The sequence below is a fragment of the Galeopterus variegatus genome, unplaced genomic scaffold (assembly GCF_000696425.1).
Source record: "Galeopterus variegatus unplaced genomic scaffold, G_variegatus-3.0.2 Scaffold14287, whole genome shotgun sequence".
Taxonomy (NCBI): domain Eukaryota; kingdom Metazoa; phylum Chordata; class Mammalia; order Dermoptera; family Cynocephalidae; genus Galeopterus; species Galeopterus variegatus.
Window position 1 is genome coordinate 17,899 of NW_007740398.1, and position 8,031 is coordinate 25,929.

The following is an 8,031-nucleotide window of genomic DNA, read 5'->3' on the forward strand; positions in this document are numbered from 1 at the left end:
CTTGTTATTTTTTTTCAATGGATACCTCAATAAAGATATTACTGAGACTCATGCCTGGGAAGACATTTGATAGCTGCATCCTTTAGAAATCTCAGATTGAGTTACTTGGTGAGGGCAAGAGTCTCAGAATTTCAGGTGAACAACAAAGAGCTAATGTGGTCCTCGGTATCTGGTGGGACATGGTCCTGATATATTAAGAACACAGTTACAGTAATGTTTATAGGTGGGGAATAGTTGGTTTAATTGAGGATTCTTGACAGCCTTTGGTAAATACTGTAGAGGTTATAACAGAGGTAGGTTGTATTTTCCCTGGTTCTTATTATGTAAGGAAGAGGAAGGGATCCACATTGTGAAAAAGATCTAAATGGAATCAATGACCAGTCTAAGGAATCAAATGTGATATTTTGTCTTCAGGGAATTAGAATCACCATGATGGCCTCACTGGATGTAAGCAGCTGCAATCCACACTCCTTCATTATGGTGGGGATACGAGGGATAGAGCAGTTACACATCTGGATTGGGATTCCCTTCATCATCATCTACCTTGTGGCCCTTGCAGGCAATGACATTCTTCTTTACCTCATCACTGTGGACTTCAGCTTCTGTGAAACCATGTTCTTCTTCCTCTTCATGCTGGCCTCTGCAGACCTCATATTATGTACCACATGTGTCCCCAAAACACTTGGCATATTCTGGTTGAAAGCTCAGGAGATCACATTTCCTGGCTGCCTCGCCCAGTTATTTTTTCTCCACTTCAGCTTTTCTCTGGACTCTGCCATCTTGTTGGGCACGGCATTTGATCATTACGTAACTATTTGTTCCCCTTTGAGATACACCAGTGTCCTGACACCTAGGACACTGGTCAAGATCATGGTGGGCCTTGCTGGTTGGAGTTTCAGTGTCATTCTGCCTATTGTTTTCCTGGTGAAGCATTTGCCCTTCTGTAGGACATGTATCATTCCTCACATGTACTGTGAGCATATAGGTGTGGCCTGGTTCTCCTGTGCTGATATCTCCATCGATATCTGCTATGGCTTTGCAGTGGCTTTAAATACTATTTCCAGACCTGATCCTTACTGGTATTTCCCACACCCTCATCCTTTATACTGTTTTCCACCTTGCATCCAAAGATGCCCACCAGAAGGCCTTTGGCACCTGTGCTTCTCAGGTCAGTGTCATTCTCGTATTCTACACATCAGCTCTGTTCTCTGCCATTACTCATCGCTTTGGCCATAATATCTCTTATACCTTTCATATCATGTTTGCCACTTCTATGTGGCAATCCCTCCTGCATTCAATCTTACAACTTATGGTGTAAAAACAAAGCAGATTAGGGAAAAGGGGACAAGGTCATTCCTCTATTCCTTTTTAAAGGTATGCATTGACTTGCGGATGAGAATATGGAGAGATGGATTGTGGCAAATCAAATAATCATGTAGATTTAATAGAATTTCTTACCTAAATCAATAGCAGGAAGCCCCCCAATAATGGATCCAATTCTAATGAATTTCAAGAGCTCAACTCTGTTGGAGAAAACCCTTGGTGATCAGAAGAATTAGGAGAATTAGGAGATCAGAGAGGCAAGAATTATTCAAGTACCGAGAAAATAATAGGCATCAAGTGGAAGCATCCTAATTGTTAAACATCGAGAACAGAAATGCACAATATTTCTTTGGTCCTTCTATTCTGTTTTAATTTTCTTCTTTTCAAATAAAAGAAAAAAATAGTACCTAATTCATAGGCTTGTTGTGAGGTTAAAAGGTTTTAGCACACAGCAAGCTCATGAATTCTGTAACCATGTTTATGCTGAAAATTCCCTAGTCTCAAGTTCTACTCCAAATTCCTTCTCTATCCATACAGCCAACTCTCTGTGATGCTTCCTCTTGGATTTCCCACTGAAACTTCAAAATCAACACATTCAAATAAAATTTACCATTTTCTCCTCTTTATTTCCTCATGATCAACATTGTACTCTCTATCTTATTAAACAGTACAAAATTCAACTGGTTTTCCATGTCAAAGTCTGTTCTTATATAATTTATTTTTTTATTTAAAAGGGGGAAAAGAAGGAATTGGTAAAGGGACATGAAAATCAAGTACATTGTATATTGATAAATTAAAATTAAAAAGCAATTTTAAAAATTCATTTATTATTTATTGTCTTCTGAATCCCATTTGGATTAACTCACATGTTTCACGTTAAAGCACGATCACTAGTCACTTTCCCCTGAGTTTTTTCAACAGCCTCATTTAGGAATTTGCTGCTTCCAATATTATTTCTCTTACATCTATTTTCTGCTCAGAAACTATAGTGGTGCTACAAAACTTCAAATTAGATTAATTCACTTCTCTGCTTAACATCATTCAACAGTTACCCATTTTGCTTTGAATTAAGCTCAAAATTCTTAATGTGCATTTCTTCAAAGACTTTTATGGCATATTGGTGCTAACCAGCCATTGTTTGGTGGACACTGCACCCAACCCTCTTGTTTCCTCTCATTTTTCCCTCAAATGCCCTTTATTCTCCAATCATCCATATCCCCTTTAGTTTTTCAAACAATGTATGTTCTGTGTTCCCCTGGCCTTTCACATGTGCTATTCCCTCTGGAATCTGAAACTCAGCAGGAAGGCGAGCGAGGGGAAATTATTTCATAATCCTTTTTTTAATAAAGTACTTTGTTCTGTATCACACCCACTAAGATGGCTATAATTTAAAAAAATTGAAAATAGCACATGTTGGTGAGGATGTGGAGTAATTGGAACCCTGGTACATTGCCAGTGTGAGTGCAAAATAGNTCACTGTTGATTCTACCAAATATTTAAAGAACTATTCCTAGTTCTTCTCAGACTCTTCCACTGAATTGAAGAGGAGGGAATCCTTCCAAACTCATTCTACAAGATCAGCATTACCCTCATACCAAAACCAAAGATACAACACAAAAAGAAAACTACACATCAATATCCCTAATGAACACAAACTAAACATCCTCAATGAAATACTAACAAACAGAATCCAAAAACGTACACCATGATCAAGTGGGATTCATCCCAGGGATGCAAGGATGGCTCAACATATGCAAATCAATAAACATGAACATCACATCAATAGAACGAAGACAAAAAAGTGATCATTTAAATAAATGCAGAAAAAGCATTTGATAAAATCCAACACACCTTCATGATAAAAACATAAATTAGGTATAGAAGGAATGTTCCTCAACACAATAAAGGCCATATATGACAAATCTACAGCCAATATCATACTGAATGAACAAAAATTGGAGGCTTTTCCTATGAGATCTGGAACAAGACAGGGATGTCCATTTTCCCTACTCTTTTTCAACATAGTACTGGGAGTTCTAGTGAGTGCAATAAGGCATTCAAATCAGAAAGGAGGAAGTCAAACTATCTCTATTTGCACATGACATGATCCTATACATAGAAAACCCTAAAGACTCCAGCAAAAAAGTTACTAGAATTAGTAAATGAATTCAGTATAGTGGCAGGATACAAAATCAACACACAAAAATCAATAACCTTGCTATAAGTCAGTTATGAGATAGCCAAAGAAGAAATTAAAAAAAAGTAATCCCATTCACGATAGCTACCAAAAATGAAATACCTAGGAGTAAATTTAACCAAGGAGGTGAAAGACTTGTACAATGAAAACTATGAAACATTGGTGAAAAAAATTGAAGGGGACACAAATAAATGAAATGATATGCCATGTTCAGGGGTCGGAAGATTAACATCACCAAATGTCCATATGACAAAGCGATCTACACATTTAATGAGATCCCTATCAAAATACAAATGACATTCTTCACAAAAATAGAAAAAAAATCTTAAAATTTGCATGGAACCATAAAAGACCCCATATAAAGAAAGCAATCTTGATTAAAAAGAACAAAGTTGAAGGCATCACACTTCTTTACTTCAAAATATAATATAAAGCTACCAAACAGCATGGTACTGACATAAAAAAGTAAACAAAACATCATGGTACTAACATAAAAACAGGCAAATTGACCAATGGAATAGAATAGAGTCCTGAAATAAATCCATGCACTTACAGCCAGCTGACTTTTGATAAAGGTGACAGAAATGTACAATAGAGAAGAGACAGACTTAAATGTACAATAGGGAAGAGACAGACTCTTCAACAAATGGTGCCATGAATACTGGATATCCACATGCAGAAAATTAAAACTAGATCTCTATCTCTCACCATACACAAAAATCAACTCAAAATTGGCCAAGACCTTAATTTAAGACCCCAAACTATGAAACAACAAGAAGAAGACATAGGGGAAATGCTACATGAAATGGGAGTGGGCAGCACTTTTTTGAGCGAGACAACAAAGGCAAAGGCAACTAAAGCAAAAATACACAAACAGGACTTCATCAAACTAAAAAGCTTCTGCACGGCAAGAGACACTGTCAATAAAATGAAGAAATAACCTACTGAATGGGAGAAAGCATTCGCAAATTACACATCAGACAGGGGCTAATACCCAGAATAGGTAAGAAACAAATGACTCAATGGCAAAAAAAACAAGTAATGCAATTAAATAGTGGACAAGGACCTGACAGATATTTCTCAAAATAAGACATACAAATGGCCAACAGGAACATGAAAAAATGCTCAACATCCCTAATCAGGGAAATGCAAATTAAAGCCACAATGAGATATCATCTCACTCCAGTTAGAATGGCTATTATCAACAATCACAACTCTTAACAACTTTACCAAGCAAATGATAACATGGTTAGGCTGAAGTTTGCATAGTCACAATAATAATTTTAAAATAGAGAGATTATAGTGATTTTAACTGATTTTGAAATAGATTATACTGAATTATCCAGGTGTTGCCATTTAATTCCAACAGTCTTTAAAAGGAAGAGGTAGAAAAGTTCAGATTGAGAGTGAAATGTGACTACAGAAAAGGTCCAGAGTAATGGGATGTGAGAAGAATCCAACCCACTATTCTTTGAAAAAGAACGAAGGAACCATAAGCCAAGAAATCACACACACACACACACACACACACACACACACACACACACACAAATTTTCTGACCTAAATGGGATTTAGTTGGTGGTTTTCTATGAAAACCAGCCAAAAAAATACACAATAGACTTGAAATACCAGTTTTGCTACAGAGATTATATGAATGTTTATTCTATGTGAAATCTTGCCCTCTTCCACTCTGGAAGAGACCCACAGCAACAGAAAACTTGTTTTGAAGGAGTTCCCAATCATTAAGGGAGGATGGTCACATACCTAGGAAAGAGAATCCGAGAGAGCAATCAGAAAGATGATGCAAGCCTCAACACAACCATTTTATCCTTTGCTTGGTAAAGTGATTAAGAGCCGTCTGTGATTGTACAAAGCATGGGAGGAGACTGCATAGTGCAGCAATTCTGTAGAAAGTTTCCAGGATACATTATTAGCACTTGCAAGGATCAGAAACAGTGAGTAGAACTTAGACATAGTTGAGAGAAGACAAGAGTTCATTTATGAAAAAAGGCAGCTATAGAAGCAATGAGATGTAGGAATGATCGAGAGATTTGTGGAGACCTATATAGTTACGTTTTAGGGGAGAATGTGAGACACATTCAAAAGGGTAGAACCAGTATATTTAGGAAAGATATTGACTGCTGAGCAGGGAAATAAATTTTATTCTGTAGGCATAAGGAGAGAAATTACTTTTAAGAAGGTTTTGAATAACTTGAAAGTTTCATATTTTCAGGAGACTAACCTGGTAGCACAATGAGGTGAAAATAAGGACTTGCAAAATGTCAAAAGAACCAGAATGAGAATTGGAATGGGCAGATAAAAAGAGGAGCTTCAAAAGAGAATCCTAAGAGCTGGCAGATGAGATATAACGACTGAAGGAGGAGAAAGAGTCACAGGCAATGCTCAGATCTCTGTGCTCCAGCAGTAGGAGTATCACTGTGATGATAAAGTGGGGTAGCTGACTGGGAAGTTGGCAGGTGGAAGATAATAAGTCTTGGAGAATTGTTGAATTGACAGGGGAATGTTTAAATACTAATTTTCTTCCAGGTATTCAAGGGCAATAGCATACTGGCTCACTAGCACCCTAATGATATGTTGGCATTAAATCATGTGGATTTGCTAGTACACTCACAGTCCTTGTTATTTTTTTTTCAATGGATACCTCAATAAAGATATTACTGAGACTCATGCCTGGGAAGATATTTGATAGCTGCATCCTTTAGAAATCTCAGATTGAGTTATTGGTGAGGGCAAGAGTCTTAGAATTTCAGGTGAACAACAAAGAGCTAATGTGGTCCTAGGTATCTGGTGGGACATGGTCCTGATATATTAAGAACACAGTTACAGCAATGTTTATAGGTGGTTTAATTGAGGATTCTTGACAGCCTTTGGCAAATACTGTAGAGGTTATGACAGAGGTAAGTTGTATTTTCCCTGGTTCTTATTATGTGAGGAAGAGGAAGGGATCCACATAGTGAAAAAGACCTAAATGGAATCGATGACCAGTCAGTCTAAGGAATCAAATGTGATACTTTGTCCTCAGGGAATTAGAATCACCATGATGGCCTCACTGGATGTAAGCAGCTGCAATCCACACTCCTTCATTATGGTGGGGATACCAGGGATAGAGCAGTTACACATCTGGATTGGGATTCCCTTCTTCATCATCTACCTTGTGGCCCTTGCAGGCAATGACATTCTTCTTTACCTCATCACTGTGGACTTCAGCCTCTGTGAACCCATGTTCTTCTTCCTCTTCATGCTGGCCTCTGCAGACCTCATATTATTTACCACATGTGTCCCCAAAACACTTGGAATATTCTGGTTGAAAGCTCAGGAGATCACATTTCCTGGCTGCCTCGCCCAGTTATTTTTTCTCCACTTCAACTTTTCTCTGGACTCTGCCATCTTGTTGGGCATGGCATTTGATCGTTATGTAACTATTTGTTCCCCTTTGAGAAACACCGGTGTCCTGACACCTAGGACACTGGTCAAGATCATGGTGCGCCTTGCTGGTTGGAGTTTCAGTGTCATTCTGCCTATTGTTTTCCTGGTGAAGCATTTGCCCTTCTGTAGGACATGCATCATTCCTCACATGTACTGTGAGCATATAGGGTGTGGCCTGGTTCTCCTGTGCTGATATCTCCATCAATATCTGCTATGGCTTTGCAGTGGCTTTAATTACTATTTCCAGACCTGATCCTTACTGGTATTTCCCACACCCTCATCCTTTATACTGTTTTCCACCTTGCATCCAAAGATGCCCACCAGAAGGCCTTTGGCACCTGTGGTTCTCATGTCAGTGTCATTCTCGTATTCTACACATCAGCTCTGTTCTCTGCCATTACTCATCGCTTTGGCCATAATATCTCTTATACATTTCATATCATTTTTGCCACTTCTATGTGGCAATCCCTCCTGCATTCAATCTTACAACTTATGGCATTCCTCTATTCCTTTTTAAAGGGATGCATTGACTTGGGGATGAGAATATGGAGAGATGGATTGTGGCAAATCAAATAATCATGTAGATTTAATAGAATTTCTTACCTAAATCAATAGCAGGAAGCCCCCCAATAATGGATCCAATTCTAATGAATTTCAAGAGCTCAACTCTGTTGGAGAAAACCCTTGGTGATCAGAAGAATTAGGAGAATTAGGAGATCAGAGAGGCAAGAATTATTCAAGTACCGAGAAAATAATAGGCATCAAGTGGAAGCATCCTAACTGTTAAACATCGAGAACAGAAATGCACAATATTTCTTTGGTCCTTCTATTCTGTTTTAATTTTCTTCTTTTCAAATAAAAGAAAAAAATAGTACCTAATTCATAGGCTTGTTGTGAGGTTAAAATGTTTTAGCACACAGCAAGCTCATGAATTCCGTAACCATGTTTATGCTGAAAATTCCCTAGTCTCAAGCTCTACTCCAAATTCCTTCTCTATCCATACGGCCAACTCTCTGTGATGAGTTGGATTTCCCACTGAAATCTCTCTTGGATTTCCCACTGA

General features: G+C 38.0%; 2 pseudogenes; both read left to right on the forward strand.

The window, feature by feature from the left end:
• The first annotated feature begins 429 nt into the window (after positions 1 to 429).
• On the forward strand, positions 430 to 1,431 carry LOC103581915 (annotated as a pseudogene).
• A 5,148-nt stretch (positions 1,432 to 6,579) lies between these two features.
• LOC103581916 lies at positions 6,580 to 7,498 on the forward strand (annotated as a pseudogene).
• Positions 7,499 to 8,031: the final 533 nt, after the last annotated feature.